The sequence below is a fragment of the Physella acuta genome, unplaced genomic scaffold (genome assembly GCF_028476545.2).
Source record: "Physella acuta isolate Inbredline_101_S28 unplaced genomic scaffold, ASM2847654v3 ptg000058l, whole genome shotgun sequence".
Lineage (NCBI taxonomy): Eukaryota > Metazoa > Mollusca > Gastropoda > Physidae > Physella > Physella acuta.
In genome coordinates this window covers 13,051-39,393 of record NW_026731578.1, presented here as the reverse complement: position 1 = coordinate 39,393, position 26,343 = coordinate 13,051, and the positions used below count along the sequence as shown (strand labels likewise).

At 41.9% G+C, this 26,343-nt stretch overlaps 1 protein-coding gene across 1 annotated transcript in view; it reads right to left on the bottom strand.

Annotated features, from left to right (window-relative positions):
- The window catches only part of LOC131948272 (galanin receptor 2a), a 102,050-nt gene extending 78,668 nt beyond the window's left edge, over positions 1-23,382 (bottom strand). Inside the window, exon 1 of the mRNA XM_059309811.1 lies at positions 23,302-23,382. The gene's annotated coding sequence lies outside the window, so the exon portion shown is untranslated. The remainder of the gene's footprint in view (positions 1-23,301) is intronic.
- Positions 23,383-26,343: the final 2,961 nt, after the last annotated feature.

Below are 26,343 nucleotides of genomic sequence, written 5' to 3'. Positions count from 1 at the left end.
TAGCATAGACTAGACAGTAGCACCAAATAGACAGGTAGCACTAACTAAACAGTAGCATAGACTAGACAGTAGCACCAAATAGACAGGTAGCACTAACTAAACAGTAGCATAGACTAGACAGTAGCACCAAATAGACAGGTAGCACTAACTAAACAGTAGCATAGACTAGACAGTAGCACCAAATAGACAGGTAGCACTAACTAAACAGTAGCATAGACTAGACAGTAGCACCAAATAGACAGGTAGCACTAACTAAACAGTAGCATAGACTAGACAGTAGCACCAAATAGACAGGTAGCACTAACTAAACAGTAGCATAGACTAGACAGTAGCACCAAATAGACAGGTAGCACTAACTAAACAGTAGCATAGACTAGACAGTAGCACCAAATAGACAGGTAGCACTAACTAAACAGTAGCATAGACTAGACAGTAGCACCAAATAGACAGGTAGCACTAACTAAACAGTAGCATAGACTAGACAGTAGCACCAAATAGACAGGTAGCACTAACTAAACAGTAGCATAGACTAGACAGTAGCACCAAATAGACAGGTAGCACTAACTAAACAGTAGCATAGACTAGACAGTAGCACCAAATAGACAGGTAGCACTAACTAAACAGTAGCATAGACTAGACAGTAGCACCAAATAGACAGGTAGCACTAACTAAACAGTAGCATAGACTAGACAGTAGCACCAAATAGACAGGTAGCACTAACTAAACAGTAGCATAGACTAGACAGTAGCAGTAGTATATTAGGTCACTTTTGGACCGATTTTTTGGCGGAGGTGGGGATGGTGAGGAACAATGACATATAGGAAAATACTCGGGAGCAGGATGCGCGGGTGGCGCAATGACATATAGTAAAATACTCCCAGCCTGGCGCATCGGGATGGTGAGGTGGATGCGCGGGTGGCGCAATGACATATAGTAAAATACTACGCCAACTAGGGTTGGCGGAGGTGGAGGTGTGACGTAATCTCCGGTGACCTTGTGACGTAATCAGTGACCTTGTGACGTAATCAGTGACATTATGACATAATCATTGACCTTGTGACGTAATCATTGACCTAGTTACGTAATTTTAATGCGTTTTTTAATGAGTTTTAATGAGTTTTTTAAATTTTTAATTAATTTTTTATTGACTAGTTACGTAATTTTAATGCGTTTTTTAATTAGTTTGAATTTAATTTTTAAATTTTAATTAATTTTTATTATCGAGTTACGTAATTTAATTACTTTGATTGTATTTTTATTTTGTTTAATTTGTTTGTTTACTTGTTGTTTAATTTAATTACTTTGTTTATATTGTGTAATTTTTATTAACGAGTTACGTAATTGGATTTTAATTTTTAAATTTTTAAAATTTTTTAATTTTTTAAAATTATTATTTATTTTGTTTTGTAATTATTATTAATTAGTTACGTAATTTGATTTTAATTACTTTGTTTAATTTATTTATTTGATATATTTATTTTCTTTGTTGTTTAATTTGTTGGTTTGTTTGAATGTATGTATGTTTTAAATAAAAGACTAACACTATCATGTACTAGAACAGTCTTTGTATACCAGCCTTTAACCAGACATGTAACATCTGTTACTTAGCGATCCGGGATCCTTTGTTCTTGTCAAACACTGGACAACGGGCGCGTTAATATTGATTCCACCCACGGGCCATCAAATGATGGCCACGCTGCGCGGTTTTTAATGGGTATTATATCGATCGCAGCCGCTGGCCCATTACAGCTAATTAAATTGGTTATGCTTCACCGATTTTATGCGTTGTTCGCCGACCCGATCACAGCAGGGGTTCCGCGTTTAATTGAAAGAGCTAAGTGGTTAACCACAAAGCCAGCGTTAAGTGTGGGAACACCTGTTACCATGACACGCGCCGCGTAGTGATTGATTTTTCCCCCGGTTGGGTCCCGTGCTTTTCACTAACAGGTATACCAACAGTGTCATAGGTTTTTCATCGAGTAAAGAAATAGTATTGATCGACCCGTGTCTTGTCTATGTACCCATTAACCAACGGTGCAACAACTGTTGCGCGACCACAGCATAGGATCTAGTAATTACGCTGAGTAAGGACTTTGGTTGTAACTATTCGCTTATAGCGAGGGTCAGCGATGGTAAGGTGGTGGTAAGGTGGTGGTAAGGTGGTGGTAAGGTGGTGGTAAGGTGGTGGTAAGGTGGTGGTAAGGTGGTGGTAAGGTGGTGGTAAATTTGTTTAAGATTATAAACTGCAAGTTTTAAAAATCAACAACGTTATAGTACGTCGTGTCAAATGACACACCGTTTAAAATGTCTACATTTAAATTTCACCAAAATAGAACATTCATTAAGATAACGATTAACAACACCTGTTACTCGCTAATGGCACCCGACACGTATCGATCCACCAGCGATCCTTTGTTCTTGTCAACCACCGTACAAGGGCCAAGTTAATATTGATCGCACCCACTGACCATCAGTATGATGGTCCACCTATGTGTAATTTTTATTAACGAGTTACGTAATTTGATTTTAATTTTTTAAATTTTTAAATTTTTAATTTAATTTTATAATTAGTTTAATTATTATTAACGAGTTACGTAATTTGATTTTAATTTTTTTAAATTTTTAAATTTTTAAAATTATTATTTTTAAATTTTATTTTTAATTGTTTACTTGTTGTTTAATTTAATTACTTTGTATAATTTATTTGTTTGAAATTCATTTTAATTAGTTTGCTTTTAATTTCTTTGTTGTACACCGTTTGAAATAAAAGACTAACACTAGCGTGTACTAGAAAGTGTCATTGTGTATAACATCCATTTAACCACAGCTGTTACTTATTAGCGACAGCTTGTACTTATCGATCCCCCCCCCCGTGATCCTCCCCGGCGCTCCCCGTGGTTGCTTAATAGCGGGCTCACTGAAGCGATCACAACAGGTAATTAATCGAAGCCATTAAGTCCCTCTCCGCGTTAAGTGTGGCGACAGCTGGTGCTGTAATTAGTCACGGCTCTCGGCTTTTTTCATTAGACTACAGCTGTACATGAACTATGTTCACATATCGTACGCCCGGTCATTCTTTGATCAAATTAAACAATTTTGTTTCCACATGTCCTGCGAACCGTCCCTTGCTATGTATGAAAGATTAATGGTTGTAACTATTCGCTTATAGCGAGGGTCAGCGAAAACAAAAATATATTTAAGGGTCGGAATTTTCTTTCAACCACCGTTAAGTCAGGTTTTGAGACGAAACGAAGTCTCGGTAGGTTCGTGTTTTTTAATGGGCGACACGGCGACTTGGTGCGTTGGTACGTAGGTATGCGGGGTAGACATGTTTTTTTACAAGTCTGGAAAAGTAATTACGTTTTTTTATGACCGTTCCGATTTTCTTTTGATCTGACCACCATTTGACCACACTGAGCCAGATAAATTTAACAATTGTCGCAGCGGGGTTTATTTTAAGTGCACCCCGTGTACGCTTGTTTACATTTTAAAAGACGTGTCGCGTGTCTTCCCCTTACGACTTCCCTAATAGAGAAACGAGAGGAAAGACAACTGTTCTAAAATTAGAACAACCTTGTCTACAGCCACGAGTATCGTCCCTTGTGAAAAAATTCGCGTCAGAATCCTTAACTAAACATTCGATTTCTTTAACAAGTTAAAAAAATAATTTAGGAAGACAAGGGTTAACAAAATATATATCTTAGTCTTGCAGCAGATTACCTTCCCATGTTCGCTTTAGTATTACAGTTTTCATCAAACTTCTTTTTGACTTGAACTTCTTTAATTTTTAAGAAAGTTTACTTATACATAATACATTACGTCTAATGACAATTTTTATTTTTATTTTTACCACTCAATGTATTTTCTTTTTCTATATCTTACATTGTCATCTTAATTTTTGATCACCTTAGGTGGTGGTAAGGTGGTAAGGTGGTGGTAAGGTGGTGGTAAGGTGGTGGTAAGGTGGTAAGGTGGTGGTAAGGTGGTGGTAAGGTGGTGGTAAATTTGCTTAAGATTATAAACTTCAAGTTTTAAAAATCAACAACGTTGACTTGAACTTCTTTAATTTTTAAGAAAGTTTACTTATACATATTACATTACGTCTAATGACATTTTTATTTTATTTTTACCACTCAATGTATTTTGTTTTTCTATATCTTACATTGTCATCTTAATTTTTGATCACCTTAGTAAAAATTTGCTTAAGATTATAAAATTCAAGTTTAAAAAAAACAACAACGTTATAGTACGTCGTGTCAAATGACACACCGTTTAAAATGTCTACATTTAAAGTTCACCAAAATAATGACGTAAAAACTAAATATGATATGACGTTAGCATACATATCATTCAATCTAATCACTCTAAAGTACAAATCAATAATTTTTATTGATTAAGGGGCTGGGTGAGTTATTTTTATCACTATTCGCCCTTCCCCTTCCCTTTGTCCACAACCCCTTCCCCCTTCTCCCATCCAACCTTGCGTCATCACACTAACCTCAATACCAACCGCTAGATAAACTGACCGTACTACTACCCACACTATACCTATTCCATTTAAGAGACAAAGGCTGTATGACAATCTTACATTTATCTACACTCAACTAATATCACAACCCCCTAGAAACCACTCCAACAGACTGGGATACATAACTTGTAGACACCACTCCTCGTTGAATATCTCTTGCACCCTACCTACATCGACAACTTTGTTGCCGCCCTCGCCCCCGTCCCTAAACACCTGCTTGATAATCAGACCGTACCTCTACCCACACTATTACTTGGACAGACAAAGGCCAAAGTAACAGACAAACATTTATCCCCCTTCGTTTACTGTCACAGGTGACAACGTTCCCATCCAACTCCGAAACATCCTTCCGAGTTCAAAACCAACCTTCACCGACACTAGTTTGAACTCGGCTACCAACAATTCCAAAACATGGATGTTCCGAGTTCAAAACCAACCTTCACCGACACTAGTATGAACTCGGCTACCAACAATTCCCAAACATGCATGTACCAACGTTCCAACCTGCCTCAGTGCTAACAAAATTCCCCGACCCTAGTATGAACTCGACTGCCATCAATTCCTAAACAGCCATGTACCAACTTTGTAACCTGCCTCGGTGAAAACTTCACCGACCTTAGTTTAACTCTCCCTAACATTTCCAATGATACATGTACGAACTTTGTAACCTGCCTCGGTGAAAACACCCCCGTCCCTAGTATGAACTCGGTTACCAACAATTTCAAAACATGCATGTTCCGAGTTCAAAACCAACCTTCACCGACACTAGTATGAACTCGGCTACCAACAATTCCTAAACATGCATGTACCAACTTTGCAACCTGCCTCGGTGTTAACAAAAACTCCCCTGACCCTAGTATGGACTCTACACCTACCGATTCCAAAACATGCATGTTCCGAGTTCAAAACCAACCTTCACCGACACTAGTATGAACTCGGCTACCAACAATTCCTAAACATGCATGTACCAACTTTGCAACCTGCCTCGGTGAAAACTTCACCGACCCTAGTATGAACTCTAGACCTACCGATTCCAAAACATACATGTTCCGAGTTCAAAACCAACCTTCACCGACCCTAGTATGACCTCTCTACCTATCAATTCTAAAACATGGATGTACCAACTTCGAAACATCCCTCTGTGTTAACAAAACTCCCCCGACCCTACTATAGACTCGACCCCTAACAATTCCTAAACATGCATGTCCCAACTTTGCAACCTGCCTCGGTGAAAACTTCACCGACCCTAGTATGACCTCTCTACCTATCAATTCTAAAACATGGATGTACCAACTTCGAAACATCCCTCTGTGTTAACAAAACTCCCCCGACCCTACTATAGACTCAACCCCTAACAATTCCAAAACATGCATGGTCTAGCTTCGAACCGGCCTCGGTGAAAACGTCACCGACTCGTGTATAAAATCTGTCCCAACCAACTCCAAACCTTCCCTGGGCACCCGAATAAAAATAACTCACCCAGCCCCTTAATCAATAAAAATTATTGATTTGTACTTTAGAGTGATTAGATTGAATGATATGTATGCTAACGTCATATCATATTTAGTTTTTACGTCATTATTTTGGTGAACTTTAAATGTAGACATTTTAAACGGTGTGTCATTTGACACGACGTACTATAACGTTGTTGATTTTTAAAACTTGCAGTTTATAATCTTAAACAAATTTACCACCACCTTACCACCACCTTACCACCACCTTACCACCACCTTACCACCACCTTACCACCACCTTACCACCACCTTACCACCACCTTACCATCGCTGACCCTCGCTATAAGCGAATAGTTACAACCAAAGTCCTTACTCAGCGTAATTACTAGATCCTATGCTGTGGTCGCGCAACAGTTGTTGCACCGTTGGTTAATGGGTACATAGACAAGACACGGGTCGATCAATACTATTTCTTTACTCGATGAAAAACCTATGACACTGTTGGTATACCTGTTAGTGAAAAGCACGGGACCCAACCGGGGGAAAAATCAATCACTACGCGGCGCGTGTCATGGTAACAGGTGTTCCCACACTTAACGCTGGCTTTGTGGTTAACCACTTAGCTCTTTCAATTAAACGCGGAACCCCTGCTGTGATCGGGTCGGCGAACAACGCATAAAATCGGTGAAGCATAACCAATTTAATTAGCTGTAATGGGCCAGCGGCTGCGATCGATATAATACCCATTAAAAACCGCGCAGCGTGGCCATCATTTGATGGCCCGTGGGTGGAATCAATATTAACGCGCCCGTTGTCCAGTGTTTGACAAGAACAAAGGATCCCGGATCGCTAAGTAACAGATGTTACATGTCTGGTTAAAGGCTGGTATACAAAGACTGTTCTAGTACATGATAGTGTTAGTCTTTTATTTAAAACATACATACATTCAAACAAACCAACAAATTAAACAACAAAGAAAATAAATATATCAAATAAATAAATTAAACAAAGTAATTAAAATCAAATTACGTAACTAATTAATAATAATTACAAAACAAAATAAATAATAATTTTAAAAAATTAAAAAATTTTAAAAATTTAAAAATTAAAATCCAATTACGTAACTCGTTAATAAAAATTACACAATATAAACAAAGTAATTAAATTAAACAACAAGTAAACAAACAAATTAAACAAAATAAAAATACAATCAAAGTAATTAAATTACGTAACTCGATAATAAAAATTAATTAAAATTTAAAAATTAAATTCAAACTAATTAAAAAACGCATTAAAATTACGTAACTAGTCAATAAAAAATTAATTAAAAATTTAAAAAACTCATTAAAACTCATTAAAAAACGCATTAAAATTACGTAACTAGGTCAATGATTACGTCACAAGGTCAATGATTATGTCATAATGTCACTGATTACGTCACAAGGTCACTGATTACGTCACAAGGTCACCGGAGATTACGTCACACCTCCACCTCCGCCAACCCTAGTTGGCGTAGTATTTTACTATATGTCATTGCGCCACCCGCGCATCCACCTCACCATCCCGATGCGCCAGGCTGGGAGTATTTTACTATATGTCATTGCGCCACCCGCGCATCCTGCTCCCGAGTATTTTCCTATATGTCATTGTTCCTCACCATCCCCACCTCCGCCAAAAAATCGGTCCAAAAGTGACCTAATATACTACTCAGTAGCACCAAATAGACAGGTAGCACTAACTAAACAGTAGCATAGACTAGACAGTAGCACCAAATAGACAGGTAGCACTAACTAAACAGTAGCATAGACTAGACAGTAGCACCAAATAGACAGGTAGCACTAACTAAACAGTAGCATAGACTAGACAGTAGCACCAAATAGACAGGTAGCACTAACTAAACAGTAGCATAGACTAGACAGTAGCACCAAATAGACAGGTAGCACTAACTAAACAGTAGCATAGACTAGACAGTAGCACCAAATAGACAGGTAGCACTAACTAAACAGTAGCATAGACTAGACAGTAGCACCAAATAGACAGGTAGCACTAACTAAACAGTAGCATAGACTAGACAGTAGCACCAAATAGACAGGTAGCACTAACTAAACAGTAGCATAGACTAGACAGTAGCACCAAATAGACAGGTAGCACTAACTAAACAGTAGCATAGACTAGACAGTAGCACCAAATAGACAGGTAGCACTAACTAAACAGTAGCATAGACTAGACAGTAGCACCAAATAGACAGGTAGCATCAGCTCTCCAATAGCACCAAGCCCGGCTGGTATATAGATCAGCCGACGGAAAAAAGCAGGTCTGCAGCACGTCAACAGGCTCATGAGCCCGGCAGTGCTCCTGTCATAGTGCTATTGTCGATGTCGTGTTGGAGAACTTCAGCCCCCTTTGATGCCTTCATTAGCTGGGTCCACGGCGCGACTCGCTCTATCGTCTGCTGAGATTCAACTCACATCCTCTCACACTACTCACGCGCAAACACCTACGTCACACTACGTCACAAGATCATCCCCCGCACTAAATCTCCATGATCGTGACGTAGTCATCAGTTCTATAAATAGAAACGGCGCCCTGGACTAAGCTGATCAATCGTTTGATTGGATCGATATTTGGCTGATCAGACAGTTTGATCAGCCAGTTTGATCAGGGTACAAAGTGAGAGATTATTGCTACAAACAGTGGGATGGGTGGGGGCGGGAGACGATTCAATATGGCCGTGCGTGAAAGCACCTCTTCAGCACTCGATGACGTCACATCCGCTTGTCAGCTTACAGGAGTTTAAAGACAACTTTTATCCGATTAAAATTTTGTCATTTGTTGATGAATGTATTAAAGTAAATATTATTTGATGCTAAATTTAAGCCAACCCAAATTGTAAAGATGAAAAGGATTTAGTCACTGTAGGCGCGCTAAGGTTTATTTTTGGTAATATCTGCTCAAAGTGGCATAATGAAATAGACATTCAATAAAAGAGGACACTTTATAGACAGCTTTTACCAGAAATCAAGACTTGACACGAAAACGGGACAAAATTGGGAGAACGTGTTACAAAAACAGCAGCCGTGACGTCACATGTTGACGGAAGATGACCCGCCAAAAGCGGAATTGTCTGCCCTTTATTGGTTCACTCCCCTGTACATCAGCGGCAAAACGTGAGACCAACTCAAAAAGACTGAATCGCCTAATACGTCTTCGTCAACACGCCTCATCGATCTAGAAAAACAAAGCATTCCCCCCCCCCCCCCCCCCAATACAACCTATGATCAAATGTTTTTTTTCTCTGGTATGCTTTGTTTTATTTTCTAATAAATTTGTCTATAGTAACACAGCTGTCATGCAACCCTGCCCCCCCACACACACACACTTAGGTGTGGGGACCTATTTAAAACAAGACACAGATGTTGATCACTGTATCACTTATTTATGCTGACGACATTTCAATAATTTCTTGTAGCAGACGGCAGTCCTGTTGAGCAATTAAAAAATGTAGGCTATCGCTCAAACAATGGCAAAGTTTGGGGACACTTGGCTAGAAATGTTACTGACTTCATCAGCTGTACTTGACTTATGATATCCATATGCCATATGTACATGACATGTGACATTCATATGCAGAGTTTCTTGCAGGCATCTCTTCTATATCCCCCCCCCCGTAACGAAATGGAATTTATATAGAAACATACTTTTACCAGTGCCCCCCCCCGGAAAATGTTGTTGTTCCACCCCCCCCCCCCCCCCCACGCGAAAAAAAATCTGGAAGAAACACTGCTCATATGCAAGCTGTCTAGTAGTCCAGTATTGTCTACTCTACTCACGGCATTCATTGGCCTGGTCACTGTTTGACAACTCCCTACCCCCCCTCCCTACACACACACACACACACAAGCTTACGGTGTGGTAGCTTCACCGTTAAATGTGATCAAGCACTTGATGAATTAATCGTCTAGACTTGCGGTCGGGGAAAATAAAAAAGTGACTAATAATTTACCATCACTGAACACAATGGAAGTATAACACATAGATACTCTTGTAATTTTGGCCTGTTTGTGTTCAAGTGATGAGCCAACTGGTAACTGGTTGGGTGGGAGATTAAATCGTCACGTGATGTCTGCTTCACGCTGTGTGTGAATGTCGGACACTACCTCCACACACCGTCACTAACACTAACACTGACACTACCTCTACACACTGAGACTAGCTCTACACACCGACACTAACACCGACACTGACACTAACACTAACACTGACACTACCTCTACACACCGACACTAACACTGACACTGACACTAACACTAACACTAACACTAACACTAACACTAACACTAACACTAACACCACCTCTACACATCGACACTAACACTAACACTGACACTACCTCTACACACTGAGACTAGCTCTACACATCGACACTAACATTACTATATCAGTCCTACCCACCTCAATGACACACAAAACTAGACCTACGCAAAATAAGACCTACACAAAATTAGACCCACACAGAATTAGACCTACACAAAATAAGACCTACATAAAATTAAACCTACACACAACTAGACCTACACAAAACTACTCCCCCCCCCCCCACACACACACACTAGACACCCCCCCCCCCCCCCCCCGTTAAGAAAGCGTTAAGTTCAGGATTAAAATCCGCCGTCCTCACTCCTTGTTCAACCCAAATCTCAAACATCTCAAACTTTAATTATCCTCCAACCACCAACCCCAAGCCTTCGACCACGTCCGGCTTCTGATTGCCGTATCTACCGGCATCAAACGGAATCTGTTTACCGGAGTTGGATGTACTTCTTCATGCCGGCTGCGTGAAGGCCGGACCTCGAGTTTAATAAAAGTATGAAGTCAATTTAGATTTGAAGTCGCGCTGGGAAAACGTGAATCCCTGAGAACAGAGTGAAATTATACATCGGCCTTGAACTTCTTTAGTAGCTCCATGTCGTTGACAATGGCAGGGCTAAAGTACATCTTTGTGTACTGGTGGGTGGGTGGGTGGGTGGTGGGTGGGTGGGTGGGGCGATAGTTTGTGGATAATAGCAGGGCTAAAGTACATCTTTGTGTACTGGTGGGTGGGTGGGTGGGTGGTGGGTGGGTGGTGGGTGGGTGGGTGGGGCGATAGTTTGTGGATAATAGCAGGGCTAAAGTACATCTTTGTGTGAGATTTTATACTACAAGAAAATAAAAGTTTGAAAACATTTAAATAAATACCCATCACCTGATAAACAAATATGCTACTTTTAAAGTCACCCCACCCACCCACCCCTACATAGACACACACACCATCACTAGGAACAGTTACTGAAAAGTGCTTTCAGAAAACATGACATTAACGTACTAATGGAGTCGAAATTGAGGAATTCAATCAAACGTTTGTGTTTACATCCTTTACTGGTGTGAGCGGGAGTGGAGAAGATCAAACGACTAGATCAACGAATAGGTGACAAGACAGCCATTCAGTTAAGTATGACAACAAGACATTCAGTTAAGTATGACAACAAGACATTCAGTTAAGTATGACAACAGGACATTCAGCTAAGTATGACAACAGGACATTCATCTAAATATGACAACAGGACATTCATCTAAGTATGACAACAGGACATTCATCTAAGTATGACAACAGGACATTCATCTAAGTATGACAACAGGACATTCATCTAAGTATGACAACAGGACATTCATCTAAGTATGACAACAGGACATTCATCTAAGTATGACAACAGGACATTCATCTAAGTATGACAACAGGACATTCATCTAAGTATGACAACAGGACATTCATCTAAGTATGACAACAGGACATTCATCTAAGTATGACAACAGGACATTCAGCTAAGTATGACAACAGGACATTCATCTAAGTATGACAACAGGACATTCATCTAAGTATGACAACAGGACATTCATCTAAGTATGACAACAGGACATTCAGCTAAGTATGACAACAGGACATTCATCTAAGTATGACAACAGGACATTCATCTAAGTATGACAACAGGACATTCATCTAAGTATGACAACAGGACATTCATCTAAGTATGACAACAGGACATTCATCTAAGTATGACAACAGGACATTCATCTAAGTGTGACAACAGGACATTCAGCTAAGTATGACAACAGGACATTCATCTAAGTATGACAACAGGACATTCATCTAAGTATGACAACATCTTTATTTGGAACTACAAACCTAGCAACCACCAACTCAACACCATAACACCACCTCAACACCCTAAAACCACCTCAAACCCTAACACCACCTCAACCCCTAACACCACCTCAACACTCTAACACCTCCTCAACATTCCGACCCACAACCACAACACCACATCAACACATCAACCAATATAATACCATCTACTTACCCATATATACACTGACCCCCCTTCCTTTTAACACCGACCACTGAAAAGCCCCCCCCCCCACCATCCTAACACCAACCCCCATGTCGCCCCCCCCCCCACCATCCTAACACCAACCCCCATGTCGACCCCCCCCCCACCATCCTAACACCAACCCCCATGTCGCCCCCCCCCCACCATCCTATTATAACCCCACTACCGCCATCATCACAGAACCCCAGCTTTCTTCACATGAAAGTCCCTGGGGCCCGAGCACCTTAATGACAAGATGACTCCACAAAACGGACGCTATGATGTCCTGCCTCTTAGCTCTGTTGAAATTACAAGTCTGATTCCTACACTTTCACTTCCCCAGAACCTACCAATGTTTCATCACTGTCGGGTAGTTTAAAAGACTAGGACTTTAATTCGGTGATATCATTAGGTATCGAAGCGATGGACTTTAATTCAGTGATATCATTAGGTATCGAAGCGATGGACTTTAATTCAGTGATATCATTAGGTATCGAAGCGATGGACTTTAATTCAGTGATATCATTAGGTATCGAAGCGATGGACTTTAATTCAGTGATATCATTAGGTATCGAATATCTAATTGACAGGACTTGTGATCTACACTGTGATTGATACGGCTCCTGGATTAATGGTGCGACATCAGTTAGTGTAGCTGGGACCTTCTAGCTAGTGATGGGTGGGGTGGGACCTTCTAGCTAGTGATGGGTGGGGTAGGACCTTCTAGCTAGTGATGGGTGGGCTGGGACCTTCTAGCTAGGGATGGGTGGGGTAGGACCTTCTAGCTAGTGATGGGTGGGATGGGACCTTCTACTAGTGATGGGTGGGGTAGGACCTTCTAGCTAGGGATGGGTGGGGTAGGACCTTCTAGCTAGTGACAAACAGGTAACAATTAATCCTCTGGTCACCTTAATTACATACAAGACATCTAAATTATAGACTTATCTAAATTATAGAATAATCTAAATTATAGAATGATCTAAATTATGGAATAATTTAATTTATAGAATGATCTAAACTATAGAATCATCTAAATTAAAGAATGGTCTAAATAATAGATTTATCTAAACTATAAAATGATCTAAACTATAGAATAGTCTAAATTATAGAATAATCTAAAATATAGAATTATCTAAATTATAAAATGATCTAAACTATAGAATAATCTAAATTATAAAATGATCTAAACTATAGAATGATCTAACCTATTGAATGATCTAAATTATAGAATGATCTAAATCAGAGAATAATCTTAACTACAGAATTATCTAAATTATAAAATGATCTAAACTATAGTATGATCTAAATTATAGAATTATCTAAATCATAGCATATGCTAATGTACATGAAATGAATGGAATTTCTATTCTATTCAATGTCAGACTCGATAGATATCTAATTAACTGTATATCTAGCCTCTTGTCTATCTTATTGATTGGATTCTTATCTACGAAAAATTCATTGAAAATCTTATTCATTAAACATTTATTTGATTGCATTTCTAATTTATTGGAAACATGGCGGCTTTTGATCCACCATGACGTCATCAAAGACACGAGATGTGATTGGTTGTTTAGTAGGTCAAAACTGACCTGAGGTGACATGACAGGTCAGTGGCCTACTTATGCTTACATTTTTTTTTCCTAATGCTATAAAGTACCAGATGTTATTTCTTCCTAATACTCTGAAGTACAAGATGGCATCTCTTTCTGATGCTCTAAAGTACCAGATGGTATTTCTTCCTAAATATCTAAAGTATGAGGTAGTATTTCTTTCTGATTTTTCTAAAACACCATACGATATCGCCCTAGATCAAGTCTGCGGTTGTGGTGACGTCACTGAGGTTGATCAAAACAAACCAGGGACCGGAATCCAAACAAGAGAAGATAATTCCATATTAGGGTCTGGCTTCATCATTTCGTATCATTTATCTCGCCTCCCCCTCCCAACCCCACCCACCCCATATCCAACTTTTCCCACACCAACAGCGAATACGCCCCCCCCCCCCCCCAGAAGTTCAACATCTACAAAAAGTGTTGTTCTATGGAACATTTGTACAACAAGATGTTATACGGGTACACGTTTGATGGTCTGCTAGTTCAGAGGTCAGTGTTTGTAATTACTTTTTGGTGAGGGTAAGGGTGGGTGTGGGGGGAGGGTGAAATATCTGGAGTGTGTGGCAGTCGGCTTAAGGGTGGGTGTGGGGGAGGGGTGTGGGGGAGGTGTGTGGTGGAGGGTGTGGTGTGTACGCCAGTCTGCCATAGATTGTGCCAGGAGAGAAGAATGTCCCTACTGGCACCCACATAATGGAATTACAGGCACAGTGTGATGATGAGTGGCCGCTATATGGCCGTCTAAACATTTTGTTTGGTGACTAGCCACTCCATGGCCGTCTATGTTTGGTGGCTAGCCACTAGATGGCCGTCTAAACATTTTGTTTGGTGGCTGGCCACTAGATGGCCGTCTATGTTTGGTGGCTAGCCGCTAGATGGCCGTCTAAACATTTTGTTTGGTGGCTGGCCGCTACATGGCCGTCTATGTTTGGTGGCTGGCCGCTACATGGCCGTCTATGTTTGGTGGCTGGCCGCTACATGGCCGTCTATGTTTGGTGGCTAGCCGCTAGATGGCCGTCTAAACATTATGTTTGGTGGCTGGCCACTAGATGGCCGTCTATGTTTGGTGGCTAGCCGCTAGATGGCCGTCTAAACATTTTGTTTGGTGGCTGGCCGCTCCATGGCCGTCTATGTTTGGTGGCTGGCCACTACATGGCCGTCTATGTTTGGTGGCTAGCCACTACATGGCCGTCTATGTTTGGTGGCTGGCCGCTAGATGGCCGTCTAAACATTTTGTTTGGTGGCTGGCCGCTACATGGCCGTCTATGTTTGGTGGCTGGCCACTACATGGCCGTCTATGTTTGGTGGCTGGCCACTACATGACCATCTAAACATTGTATGTGTGTGGGTGAAGAATATGGGAGTGTGGTTTAGATATATAAGAGGGTCGGCTTTAAAGGGATACCATGTAGACAACTTTTCCTTCACCAAGTTTGTTAAGTCACGAATTATCTTAAAGAAATGGCTAGGAAATTGAGATTCTTCAACACATCATTCGTAGTTTAGAATTACCGTCAGATGATTGACGGATTCTGATTTTCTCTCAACAGATTTATTCTTGAGATGAAATGTCTGGGAACTATTTGTATTGTTAGGTCATCCACTGGACAGTTTGTTGGATACATCGACCTCAAGATACAAGGTTATATGTTGGATACATGGACTATTGGATACAATATTATTATGTTGGATACATGGACTATTGGATACAATATAATTATGTTGGATACAAGATAATTATGTTGGATACAATATAATTATGTTGGATACATGGACTATTGGATACAATATAATTATGTTGGATACAAGATAATTGTTGTATGGCAGACCATAGACTTACAAAATAACTGTGGTCATAGAATCGCAAATGTTCGCCTGGAAATGACGCCCACTCCCATATACCACACGTCCAACTACACCATCAGTTTTTTACATCCAACTACACCAACAGTTTTTTTTACGTCCAACTACACCATCAGTTTTAAAACAACAACCTACAGCCGGATGTGCAACCACTACTTACACGTTGTGGAAAAAAAAACTTTTTTCAAGAAAGCTAGTAACATATGTAATCTTGCCAGGGAAAGTTCTAGAACCTAATGTGCTAAAATAGTTCCTGGTTCTGAAGTTGGAAAGTTCTAGAACATAATGTGTTAAAATAGTTCCTGGTTCTGAAGTTTCAAGAAGATTCGGCTGCCTGTAATCTGACAGTGATGAATTGTTAAGGGGCAGTTGGTTGATGGTCCAATTCTGGAGGTTTTTTGTCTTTCTTTATGTTCTGCAAATTATTCGTATCCGTCTGTTCGTATCTGTCGGTTGATTCGTATCTGTCAGATAACTGTTGATGTGTGCAGGATGTTGTAATGTACCGGCGCATGTTATCTGTTAGTACCTGACATGGACGATGTTGGCAGTATGACGTAACCAGCCACGTCACCAAAATGTGTGTCGTCGGCTGATCGGCTGATGTTGTTCAGTGTCGTCTTTTTGTTGTGCTAGTAGTGTGGGTCATAATGTGGGTCATAATGTAGCCCTAAATAGTCTGGGACCTTGACCCTGTGACCCTACATAATGTGACCCTGTAACCCTACATAATGTGACCATGTGACCCTAGATAACGGGGGGTCAAAACTGTGACCCTGTGACCCAACATATTGTGACCCTAACACATAAACCCATCCGTCGCGCGCCCCATACCGTCATCTGGAATCATGTAGCCAATCAGGCAACTGTACTTAACCATCTCGTCCTTGGCCAGGTTTCTGCCCAATAATTACAGGACAGGATGATTGACGTGAAAGTCACGTGACAAACTGCAACTATTAATAGAACACCGCCGCAGCGCCGAGGGCTATAAATTTATTTGATTCATATTTAAGCTGGGTTGTCAGACTAGATTGTTGTATCTGACGTCATGACCAACATGATGTTGTCAGCTGCAGGTAGATTAAGACAGTCAGTGGCGCAAGGTCAAGCTTCAGGTACACCTGTTGTTTACATTTTAAAATCCCACATCTGAACGGTTTTTATGGGACTCGATAGTGACTCTAGGGTCAAGGGCTGATCAAGGGTTCAGGGGGGGGGGGGGGGTGTTACATCCCAGTCATGTGACCAATGGTTGATAACAAACTGTTGCCAGGTTTTATTTCTTGGCCAGGTTGTTCGATCGTAGACTTAAAACTTGATCTGTTGACAGACGGTCTGTTTCAAGCCCCCCCCCCCCCCACCCCAAATCTATCAAGGGTAACATGTTTCCCATGGACGAGACGAAGCTCCTGATTTATGACGTCAAACCCCAACCATAACCGAGGTTTGACCTAATCCATAATAGAGGTTTGCCCAAATCCATAATAGAGGTTTGACCAAATCCATAATAGAGGTTAGACCTAATCCATAATAGAGGTTTGACCAAATCCATAATAGAGGTTTGACCAAATCCATAATAGAGGTTTGACCAAATCCATAATAGATGTTTGACCAAATCCAAAATAGAGATTTGACCCTACCCAGAATGGAGCTTTAACTGTATCATTCTAACTATTCCAAAAAAACTTGGACTACAAAGCCGACGAACAGACAAACAGACAAACAAACAGGGTGTGTCTATGGACTAATGTGGGCGCGTCTGTGAATAAATTAAGCAAATGTGGTCGATAGATTTGATTTGATAACATGGCAGTAGAAACAGAGTTTTGTCCTTTAGAATTGTTTGTTTTATCCGACGGTAAAATATCAAACTATTCCGTTTAGCGGGCCATGTGAGGGTCGGGCTGTGAGGGTCAGGCTGTGAGGGTCGGGCTGTGAGGGTCGGGCTGTGAGGGTCGGGCTGTGAGGGTCAGGCTGTGAGGGTCGGGCTGTGAGGGTCGGGCTGTGAGGGTCGGGCTGTGAGGGTCAGGCTGTGAGGGTCGGGCTGTGTGGGTCAGGCTGTGAGGGTCGGGCTGTGAGGGTCGGGCTGTGAGGGTCGGCCTGTGTGGGTCGGGCTTTCGGTGATTAGGCCACGTGACCGGAAGTTGGATTAGCCGTCTGATCCAGACGACAGCGACAGACGGGGACATTTTGTCGTGGGCAGCAGACGGGGACATTTTGTCGTGGGCAGCAGACGGGGACATTTTGTCGTGGGCAGCAGACGGGGACATTTTGTCGTGGGCAGCAGACGGGGACATTTTGTCGCAGCAGACGGGGACATTTTGTCGCAGCAGACGGGGACATTTTGTCGTGGGCAGCAGACGGGGACATTTTGTCGTGAGCAGCAGACGGGGACATTTTGTCGCAGCAGACGGGGACATTTTGTCGCAGCAGACGGGGACATTTTGTCGTGAGCAGCAGACGGGGACATTTTGTCGTGGGCAGCAGACGGGGACATTTTGTCGTGAGCAGCAGACGGGGACATTTTGTCGCAGCAGACGGGGACATTTTGTCGCAGCAGACGGGGACATTTTGTCGTGGGCAGCAGACGGGGACATTTTGTCGTGAGCAGCAGACGGGGACATTTTGTCGCAGCAGACGGGGACATTTTGTCGTGAGCAGACGGGGACATTTTGTCGTGGGCAGCAGACGGGGACATTTTTGTCTTTCACATCACACGGGGATATTTTGTCAACAAACTGAGAACTATTTTAAAATTTGAGCGTATATCGAAGATTCTTTGTGCTCAGCGTTATAATTTCTGATAAGGGAGATAACAGACAATAATTTCAAGTTTTAATGGGTCGTATTTTGTTTGGTTTCAATATTTACTCGAAATCAAGCTTTTTCAAATGCGATACCTCTAAGCATTTCTTTCAAAACAGAACAAACAGACCGGAAGCTCTAGAGAACAAAGCTGTAGGTACATTTCCACACCAACATCTCTAAACCCATCTCGTTATTTTAAAACATTTACATCACCACGACTATTGTGTTTTCTATATTTTCACAAATGTCAGCATCAAAATTGTACAAATATCCCAATTTCAACTTTTAAAACTGTTTTTACATTGTCCCTCCTGTAATTCGGATAGAAATCAACTTCTCTTCTCACAGACCGATTACCGTCCCTACAAATTACATTTTCATTCATTTGCTTAATGATGCTTACAAGTACTGAGGAGAAGTAATGATGCTTACAAGTACTGCCGGCTAAATCCGTTTTTACCCACAGCTACAGTGATCAATTGGGACAACCATTCCGTACTTGAAGTGTATTTTTATCGTGAACTACACTTGTTGTAGTGTACTTTAAAGCTTAAAAAAATATTTTATAGTTTATTTTAATACTGAATAAAAATAGTTTGTATTGTATTTTAATGTGCAATAAAACATTTTTTGGGACATACTTTAATGGTGAGTTTAATTTTTTTGTGTATTTTGAGATATACTTTAATGGTGAGTAGAATATTAGTGTGTATTTTGGGATATACTTTAATGGTCAGTAGAATATTATTGTGTATTTTGGAATATACTTTAACGGTGAGTAGAATATTATTGTGTATTTTGGGATATACTTTAATGGTGAGTATCATATTATTGTGTATTTTGGGATATACTTTAATGGTGAGTATAAAATTATTGTGTATTTTGGGATATACTTTAATGGTGAGTAGAATATTAGTGTGTATTTTGGGATTTACTTTAATGGTGAGTAGAATATTATTGTGTATTTTGGGATATACTTTAATGGTGAGTAGAATATTAGTGTGTATTTTGGGATATACTTTAATGGTGAGTTTCATATTATTGTGTATTTTGGGATATACTTTAATGGTGAGTATAAAATTATTGTGTATTTTGGGATATACTTTAATGGTGAGTAGAATATTAGTGTGTATTTTGGGATATACTTTAATGGTGAGTTTCATATTATTGTGTATTTTGGGATATACTTTAATGGTGAGTATAAAATTATTGTGTATTTTGGGATATACTTTAATGGCGAGTAGAATATTATTGAGTATTTTGGTGGTGAGAGCACCCCACTACGTCCCTGACACCTGGGCCGTCGCTGAAGTGTGTTCTACCTCAACTTTACTGAGAATGATAAACGTACGGTTCCCAGAAAGATGGGCAACGGGAAAAGCTCAACGGAAAAAAGCGCAAACAGAAAAATGCGCAACGGAAAAAAAGTGCACAAAGAAAAAACGCAAACAGAAAAAAGCGCAAAAAGAAAAATTCGCACACAGAAAAATGAAACCCCATTGTCATTCAAATATTACGTCAAACTTCCTTCTGATAACACGGCAACGCGCTGGACAGGCACGCTAGTGATGAATAAAATATTTTATGGTTTACAATAATGGTGAGTAAAATATTTTATGGTTTACACTAATGGTGAGTAAAATATTTTATGGTTTACAATAATGGTGAGTAAAATATTGTATGGTTTAATATAATGGTGAGTAAAATTTCAAGATCCCTCCTTCCAACCTCCCCCCCCCCCCCCTCGAGCCACGGAGAAAAAAGTCTAAAAGAAACACTGCAGTAAAGTGTGTAGAAGATTTGGGACCAATCAGCTTACAGTAAAGTGAATTAAATATTAGCAATAAACAATATGAAAGTTAGCATAGGACTGAATTGGGGTTTGTGTTCAGTGACATCAGGTGGTGTGGTATTTAGTGGAGTGTGTTAGTTTATTGTTGTGTGATGTGTGTTAGGTGGATATTGTTTGGAGTGTGTGTTGGATGTTGTGCTGAGTGTGTATAGTGGATGTTGTGTGGGTTGTTATGTGGATGTTGTATGGAGAGTTAGGTGGATGTTGTGTGGATGTTGTGTAGAGTGTGTATGGTGGATGTTGTTTGGAGTGGTGTAGGTGGATGCGTGCAAAAGTCTGGTTTCTCAGAAGCGGATATCGGCGGCAAACACATGATGAGACACGTCTGTGATCAGCAGTTGGACGGCTGAGCAAAACATCACGTCTGTTTTAAATTGGACGGCCAACCACTAAATATAAAATTCGCAACGTCACACTAGCTGGCCATGTCTGTGGTCAACTGGATGTTGTCGTCTGTGGTCAGTTAGATGTTGTCCGTGGTCAACTGGATGTTGTATGTGGTCAACTAGATGTAGTCTGTGGTCAACTAAATGTTGTCTGTGGTCAACTTTATGTTGACTGTGGTCAACTAAATGTTGTCCGTGGTCAACTAAATGTTGTCTGTGGTCAACTTTATGTTGTCTGTGGTCAACTAGATGTAGTCTGTGGTCAACTAGATGTTGTCTGTGGTCAACTAGATGTAGTCTGTGGTCAACTAAATGTTGTCTGTGGTCAACTAAATGTTGTCTGTGGTCAACTTTATGTTGTCTGTCTGTGGTCAACTTTATGTTGTCTGTGGCCAACTAGATGTTGTCTGTGGTCAACTAGATGTTGTCTGTCTGTGGTCAACTAGATGTTGTCTGTCTGTGGTCAACTAGATATTGTCTGGGGTCAACTAGATGTTGTCTGTCTATGGTCAACTAAATGTTGTCTGTGGTCAACTTTATGTTGTCTGTGGTCAACTTTATGATAGCTGTCTGTGGTCAACTAGATGTTGTCTGGGGTCAACTAGATATTGTCTGTGGTCAACTAGATGTTGTCTGTCTGTGGTCAACTAGATATTGTCTGGGGTCAACTAGATATTGTCTGTGGTCAACTAGATGTTGTCTGTGGTCAACTTTATGTTAGCTGTCTGTGGTCAACTAGATATTGTCTGGGGTCAACTAGATATTGTCTGTGGTCAACTAGATGTTGTCTGTCTGTGGTCAACTAGATGTTGTCTGTGGTCAACTTTATGTTAGCTGTCTGTGGTCAACTAGATATTGTCTGGGGTCAACTAGATATTGTCTGTGGTCAACTAGATGTTGTCTGTCTGGGGTCAACTAGATATTGTCTGGGGTCAACTAGATGTTGTCTGTGGTCAACTTTGTGTTAGCTGTCTGTGGTCAACTAGATATTGTCTGGGGTCAACTAGATATTGTCTGTGGTCAACTAGATGTTGTCTGTCTGTGGTCAACTAGATATTGTCTGGGGTCAACTAGATATTGTCTGTGGTCAACTAGATGTTGTCTGTCTGTGGTCAACTAGATATTGTCTGGGATCAACTAAATGTTGTCTGTGGTCAACTTTATGTTGTCTGTGGTTAACTAGATGTTGTCTGTGGTCAACTAGATGTTGTCTGTGGTCAACTAGATGTTGTCTGTAGTCAACTTTATGTTGTCTGTGGTCAACTTTATGTTGTCTGTGGTCAACTTTATGTTGTCTCTGGTCAACTAGATGTTGTCCGTGGTCAACTGGATGTTGTATGTGGTCAACTAGATGTTGTCTGTGGTCGACTAGATGTTGTCTGTCTGTGGCCAATTAGATGTTGTCTGTGGTCAACTAGATGTTGTCTGTGGTCAACTAGATGTTGTCTGTCTGTGGTCAACTAGATCTTGTCTGTCTGTGGTCAACTAGATGTTGTCTGTCTGTGGTCAACTAGATGTTGTCTGTCTGTTGTCAACTAGATGTTGTCTGTGGTCAACTAGATGTTGTCTGTCTGTGGTCAACTAGATGTTGTCTGTCTGTGGTCAACTAGATGTTGTATTTGGTCAACTAGATGTTGTCTGTGGTCAACTAGATGTTGTCTGTCTGTGGTCAACTAGATGTTGTCTGTGGTCAACTAGATGTTGTCTGTCTGTGGTCAACTAGATGTTGTCTGTGGTCAACTAGATGTTGTCTGTGGTCAACTAGATGTTGTCTGTCTGTGGTCAACTAGATGTTGTCTGTGGTCAACTAGATGTTGTCTGTCTTTGTTCAACTAGATGTTGTCTGTGGTCAACTAGATGTTGTCTGTGGTCAACTAGATGTCTGTCTGTGGTCAACTAGATGTTGTCTGTGGTCAACTAGATGTTGTCTGTCTTTGTTCAACTAGATGTTGTCTGTGGTTAACTAGATGTTGTCTGTGGTCAACTTTATGTTGTCTGTGGTCAACTAGATGTTGTCTGTGGTCAACTAGAAGTTGTCTGTGGTCAACTAGATGTTGTCTGTGGTCAACTTTACGTTGTCTGTGGTCAACTAGATGTTGTCTGTCTATGGTCAACTAAATGTTGTCTGTCTGTGGTCAACTAGATGTTGTCTGTGGTCAACTTTATGTTGTCTGTGGTCAACTTTATGTTGTCTGTGGTCAACTAGATGTTGTCTGTGGTCAACTAGAGGTTGTCTTTGGTCAACTAGATGTTGTCTGTGGTCTACTAGATGTTGTCTGTGGTCAACTAGAGGTTGTCTTTGGTCAACCCAACAGTATACAACGTTAGCACCGACTAACACAAATCTGTACAATAAAACTGGAATGTAAAAAACAATGTTACAGACTTACCCTCATGTCCTTTATTATGTCGTCACCCCGCGCTGGACTAATTGGCCAGTTGAAGGATACAGGCCTTAATTAACTTTATGTGTCAATTGATCTCTAAAGTTTTTGAGTTTGTATTTTTTAAATTTGACCCCTATTACTTTCGATCAAATGGATTAAATCTGTTAATAACACTTTGTATCACTTAGAGATACTGAAAACAATAACAAGAATATAAATAAACGTGAGAATAAGGCTTATTGTTTTGTATGCTTTAAATCCAGCACGTATCCTTATTCTGCACAAATCTCAGAATAATCATATCCCTGTCTCGTTTTGGTGTATTAGAAGTGTTTAAACACATGAACGGACTTTGTGTATGATTGAATTGTGTTTAAATGTGTTTGTCTTATCTCCACACCACGGTAACCAAAGTTTTCAGGATTTCAAAGTATCAGACGAGAGACGACAGAATAGGGGGGTGGTCACGTGAGTCTCGCCAGACGAGAGACGACAGAATAGGGGGCGGGGTGGTCACGTGAGTCTCGCCAGACGAGAGCCCGCGAGAAGGCGCGAGACTGGCGGCGCGCGCACGGCCGACGGCTCACTTTAATCTTAGGCGTCCACAGCTTGTGGGCTACACGCGTCCACAGCTTGTGGGCTACACGCGTCCACAGCTTGTGGGCTACACGCGTCATTGTAGCACCTCACATTGTGGGCTACACGCGTCGTTGTAGCACCTCACACGGTGGGCTACACGCGTCGTTGTAGCACCTCACACGGTGGGCTACACGCGTCATTGTAGCACCTCACATTGTGGGCTACACGCGTCATTCGAGCACCTCACATTGTGGGCTACACGCGTCATTCGAGCACCTCACATTGTGGGCTACACGCGTCATGGTAGCACCTCACACGTCTTGTAGGCTACACGCATCATTGTAGCACCTCACATTGTGGGCTACACGCATCATTGTAGCACCTCACATTGTGGGCTACACGCATCATTGTAGCACCTCACATTGTGGGCTACACGCGTCATTCGAGCACCTCACATTGTGGGCTACACGCGTCATTGTAGCACCTCACATTGTGGGCTACACGCGTCATTGTAGCACCTCACATTGTGGGCTACACGCGTCATTCGAGCACCTCACACAGCTTGTGGGCTACACGCGTCATTGTAGCACCTCACATTGTGGGCTACACGCGTCATTGTAGCACCTCACATTGTGGGCTACACGCGTCATGGTAGCACCTCACATTGTGGGCTACACGCGTCATGGTAGCACCTCACACGTCTTGTGGGCTACACGCATCATTGTAGCACCTCACATTGTGGGCTACACGCGTCATGGTAGCACCTCACACGTCTTGTGGGCTACACGCATCATTGTAGCACCTCACATTGTGGGCTACACGCGTCATGGTAGCACCTCACACGTCTTGTGGGCTACACGCATCATTGTAGCACCTCACATTGTGGGCTACACGCGTCATGGTAGCACCTCACACGTCTTGTGGGCTACACGCATCATTGTAGCACCTCACATTGTGGGCTACACGCGTCATTGTACCACCTCACATTGTGGGCTACACGCGTCATGGTAGCACCTCACACGTCTTGTAGGCTACACGCATCATTGTAGCACCTCACATTGTGGGCTACACGCATCATTGTAGCACCTCACATTGTGGGCTACACGCGTCATTCGAGCACCTCACACAGCTTGTGGGCTACACGCGTCATTGTAGCACCTCACATTGTGGGCTACACGCGTCATTGTAGCACCTCACATTGTGGGCTACACGCGTCATGGTAGCACCTCACATTGTGGGCTACGCGCGTCATGGTAGCACCTCACACGTCTTGTGGGCTACACGCATCATTGTAGCACCTCACATTGTGGGCTACACGCGTCATGGTAGCACCTCACACGTCTTGTGGGCTACACGCATCATTGTAGCACCTCACATTGTGGGCTACACGCGTCATGGTAGCACCTCACACGTCTTGTGGGCTACACGCATCATTGTAGCACCTCACATTGTGGGCTACACGCGTCATGGTAGCACCTCACACGTCTTGTGGGCTACACGCATCATTGTAGCACCTCACATTGTGGGCTACACGCGTCATTGTACCACCTCACATTGTGGGCTACACGCGTCATGGTAGCACCTCACACGTCTTGTAGGCTACACGCATCATTGTAGCACCTCACATTGTGGGCTACACGCATCATTGTAGCACCTCACATTGTGGGCTACACGCATCATTGTAGCACCTCACATTGTGGGCTACACGCGTCATTCGAGCACCTCACATTGTGGGCTACACGCGTCATTGTAGCACCTCACATTGTGGGCTACACGCGTCATTGTAGCACCTCACATTGTGGGCTACACGCGTCATTCGAGCACCTCACACAGCTTGTGGGCTACACGCGTCATTGTAGCACCTCACATTGTGGGCTACACGCGTCATTGTAGCACCTCACATTGTGGGCTACACGCGTCATGGTAGCACCTCACATTGTGGGCTACAAGCGTCATGGTAGCACCTCACACGTCTTGTGGGCTACACGCATCATTGTAGCACCTCACATTGTGGGCTACACGCGTCATGGTAGCACCTCACACGTCTTGTGGGCTACACGCATCATTGTAGCACCTCACATTGTGGGCTACACGCGTCATGGTAGCACCTCACACGTCTTGTGGGCTACACGCATCATTGTAGCACCTCACATTGTGGGCTACACGCGTCATGGTAGCACCTCACACGTCTTGTGGGCTACACGCATCATTGTAGCACCTCACATTGTGGGCTACACGCATCATTGTAGCACCTCACATTGTGGGCTACACGCATCATTGTAGCACCTCACATTGTGGGCTACACGCATCATTGTAGCACATCACATTGTGGGCTACACGCGTCATTGTAGCACCTCACATTGTGGGCTACACGCATCATTGTAGCACCTCACATTGTGGGCTACACGCATCATTGTAGCACCTCACATTGTGGGCTACACGCATCATTGTAGCACCTCACATTGT